Below are 4,686 nucleotides of genomic sequence, written 5' to 3'. Positions count from 1 at the left end.
ATATATATATATATATATATATATATAAATATGAGGTGTGGTCAATAAGTTTCCGGACTCTCTAAGTGTAATTCAACAAGCTAGAATTACACCCTAGAGCTATACTTACCGCACTAAGTTACGACTAGCAACAAAATTAAGAACTAAATCTTTGCACACCAACAGAATTATATCAAAAGTTAGATTTACCACAAAATGTTCGGACTGTGATACAAAGACTGGCTTATCAAATAGCATTAGAAATACCAGCTACTACTATCATTTAAAGTTTGCCCTAACGTAGATAGTGGAATCCATTAGTGATAGCTAGTTTTTTTTATAGAAGTCAAAAAATAGATATGGGTTCTAGTCTCGTAATTTAGATATAATATGTTTGCATATTTCGCCTTACTTAACTTTAATGATACACTCGTCATTAAAGCAAAAAATGATATATAATATATATTTTTTTAGCAGTTTCAATCATTGTGGTGCGGCATTGTTGTATGTTTTTTGTCGGATCTACGTTCAAACAAAGCGCAAACGTTTTACCCACACAAACATATCTCTGTCCATTATTATTGGTTTCCCATTTCACAATACTTCTTGTTATTGCATTATTTTTTATGATACCCTCTCTCTTCTCTCTCTCTGTCTCTCTGTCTCTCTCACTCTCTCTCTGTCTCTCTCTCTCTCTCTCTCTCTCTCTCTCTCTCTCTCTTTCTCTCTCTCTCCCCGTAATGGACGTACTTCATGAACTTATAACATTTCTTACAGTGTAAATGTTAAATGCTAATGACTAGCTTCGTTGGGTTCCAAGACTTTAAAACGGTCCGTACGTGTTTTCCCTTAAGTAGATCAAAAGTAATATTTCAAAATTTTTTATTTGCTTTCTCATTACTAGTTCCTTCTTTATTTATTTCTCTATATACCTTGCTCTCTATCTCTTCTCCAAACCCCCGTTCTTTGTTCTCCCACTGTTATGAAACAAAGACACGTGAACATAACACTGGTTTATGTCCATCACCACATTGGCCGTTTTAGAGGTGTCTGTTAACTGATGATAAAAGGAATTTTCCGCTCATGACCGTCGTTTCTTTCCATTTCAAACAGCAAATACCGAAACCTACGTTGATCAATGTAACAGTTCCTCCCATACATAGTCACACCTTTGTAAGACAATAGCTGTAACTTCAAGAGATCTTTCTGGTAGGCTACTTTTACTGAGGAGACTGGTGCGACTTGAGATGAATTCCCTTTTTTACGGGTCATAGATGTTGTCTCATTCAAGAAGCGAACCCACTAACTAACTGAATACCTTAACTAATACTCCATGCGCTTCACAGGTACCACTTTGGAGATTATAAAAATCCCTTATGCTACAAGTACAAGGTCCTAAACTTCAGGGATTGGTCAATTACATCGACCCCAGAGCTCAGCTCGTACTTATTTCATCAACCCGGAAAGGGATGAAGGGCAAAGTCGATCTCCGCGGAATTAGTACTGATCAATGAAATTATGCAAAGCATTTTGTGCAGCATGTTAATGGTTTTGCCAGCTCACCTCCTCCGAGATTCCATAAATGAAAGCATACAACATTCACTGCCTCAAATACCTAATGTGATTATGTACCGTTCTGAGGTGAGCGATTCGTCAATGTTCCATAATAAATGCCAATTTAAATAATGCTCAAAAGTGAACTGGTTTATTTTATCGGAAGGAAAAGCAGCACCACTATGAAAATTTAGTTTACGTTTAAGTGACGAAAATATTTATACATTAGTGTTCTTGTTCATATAAGAGTAAATGATGTTAGGAAATAAAATAACTGAACATCCAAATATAGGCGTTTCAGACGAGTGTATACTGGCATTGATGTAGTGACATTTGAATCTGGATGAATCTAGGTGAATCTAGCCGATGAGAACTAATCAAATTTACGTTAACAACGTAATTTGGAAAGTTCGAAACCTAGATCCTAGATTTTTCACATCTGGATTATACATTTCTTTAAGGTTCTTTCTACAGGTAAGGTAAATTATTCAATCATTTGCGAATGTTCGCGCATAAAAGGCAAAGTTAGTCTCAGTAGAACTTGAAAATAAAGAAGAATAGCTATGGTATATTCTGCCCAACATTCGGACAATTTGGCCAAGCCATCCTCCCAGATGTTAGTATATTATTTATTAAGTCTTAAACGGATAAAAGATTCCAATGTTAAGAGATGGGGCATTTGAACAGATTGAAACAATCTGAATATGAGTAGGAACTTAAAGACCACATGCTGCCCGTTCCATATTTTATATGAACAGAAGAAAAGATGAATACATAGAAACATGTCATTTGTCAACAACATAACTGAAGTTGTGTGAATGAAAAAAAACCTTCTAGAAATACCATCAAATATCATGTAGAAACATACTAACCGTAAATAAAGCATCTTAAAGGCAGCAGCTTTAAAAAAGGATGGTCGCACTGGATAGTCATGTTTGAAATATAGAAGGGATGGTCAAGGCTGGAACACAATTGACCACACGTCAGCTCGATGAGAAATGACTTTGGGATAAACAGTATCAGTAGCAAGTAAAATACAGTAGGTAATATAATATCTAGGATACCACTGAAAATACGGGATAGTCATGGCTGGAAAACCTTTAGTCATATGTCATGTTGATCATGGCTAGTCTAAAGCTAGATATCACTTCTTCAATCAACGAGGCAGCCTTTAAATAATCTCTCCTTCTACTTAAAATATCGTATCACCTCACTGTCTTGAATAAAGGAGAAAAACATTGGATAATGTAGTTGTATACAGCATTAAAAATGACGAATGGCTACGGTTAGCCTCTCCAGTGTTATTCTAGTGCGAACAACACACTTCCAACTCACCCACCACCTACTTCCTTACGTAGTCATGTATCAATTTTTTTTTAAATAAATTTCTCTAAAAGCTTTTAATTTGTGTCTGTAATCTTGTTTTTAATTTGAGTTTTTGAGATGTATATCTCAGTTTTAAAATCTTGACATATGCTACGTGTCACGCGTCCGGACTTATAATTTGGCAACCGTTGCGAAAATCGATGCCAAAATGGCAAATAACCAATTTGACATGAAATTTCGATATAGATATAATCACTCTTGTTTCTTGGCGTTTCACGTATTTTCTCTTTTCTTTTTTTTTCTTTTTGTTTAAACAATATGATCCGACTGAGAGGGGAAGAGAGACAAATAGAGACAGTGAGAGAGAGAGAGAGAGAGAGAGAGAGAGAAAGAGAAAACAAAAGCTGTGAGTAAGGAGGATACGAAGAGTGGAAAAGATAGATATCTTGAAATACTATATAAAGAGAAACATTGGATATCAATGCGTGTTTGAAATGATATAAACGGGACGAAAGCGAGACACAAAAGACGACACTAAAGCTTGGCGAGGAGACAAAAGTAACAAAGAGAAAAAATTAACTAAAGATAAAAAAAACTAAAATTCTATAGACGGACCTTGAGGATTAAGGACCGGTACAGTTGGCTGAAGAGTTTTATTACCAGAACTGGTTGGGTATTAAAGGATTTTCTACAAGTTAATAGAGTACATTTAGGAAATAATGTTACTGAAATCAAAAGCAGATATTTTCTGGGTTAATCTGCCAATTTAGAAGACATTAACGACAGCTGGGAAGTCAGAAAGTAATTTCGGTTCAAACAAGGACAATGGTTTTAATTTCTGATTTTATCTGTTCCCGTTTTGAAAGACATTATCTGTAAACATCCAGTTTCTTCCTCCTTGCATTCAATAGTACTTGCCTGAGATTCATTTATGTTATTTTATAAGGCTTTTGTGGACAATAGCGTCCCCGGTTACGGCAGCCATTGTCTACTGAATGTTGACGATAAGAATGACAATCGAGGGTTTTAACACAGTACAGAAGAAATAGTGCCGGGAACTTCACTAGAAGACACGGACATTTTTGCTTTATTTATAATTATATTCTTCCTTGATACACATCGACCGAGAATATACGCTAACACTCACACACACACACACACACACACACACACACACACACTCGTGTGTGTGTGTATGTGTGTATTATTTATTTCTATTGTACTGAGTATCATTTTTCCGAGTTAACACTAAACAAATACATGTATGTAATGTATGTATGTCTGTAGGTTTCCTGGGTACTTACCCGTCATCAGCGTGTGACAATCAATAGCTAGCGATGAAAACTCATTTCAAACGCAAAATACTATATGCTTTTCCCAGTGACAAACCGTCGCTGATCTCGAAAAAGGATAAACAAGCATATAGGTGTATATGTCTACCTATATACCAATCAATTTATTTATGTGCTTGGCTCCCCTTCACCATACAAATGATGCTAATGTTCAAAGTATTAAAGTGCACATTAACTTCACTCCAAAACTAAAAGTCCTTCCCTCAGTCCACCAAATTAGTCTCACTTGGAAATCTTCAAAAGCTTCTGATAGTTCATATGGCACCTTTATATATCCGTTTTTTATCACCTCATAGAAAAATAGTTCGATTCAGAACACGTCAGTATCAGTTAAGTATCAAATATTTTACATCTTCAAAGAAATCAATTCAAACGGTAATTTTACTTTTCTCTAAGTCTTTTTCTCTTTTTCTCTCCTACTTTGTTTCATTCTCACTCTTGTTTCTTTCTTTCTTTCATAACTTATTTCCCCCAC

The sequence above is a fragment of the Octopus bimaculoides genome, chromosome 10 (assembly GCF_001194135.2).
Source record: "Octopus bimaculoides isolate UCB-OBI-ISO-001 chromosome 10, ASM119413v2, whole genome shotgun sequence".
NCBI classification, from domain to species: Eukaryota; Metazoa; Mollusca; class Cephalopoda; order Octopoda; family Octopodidae; genus Octopus; species Octopus bimaculoides.
Note: the sequence above shows the minus strand (reverse complement) of the source record.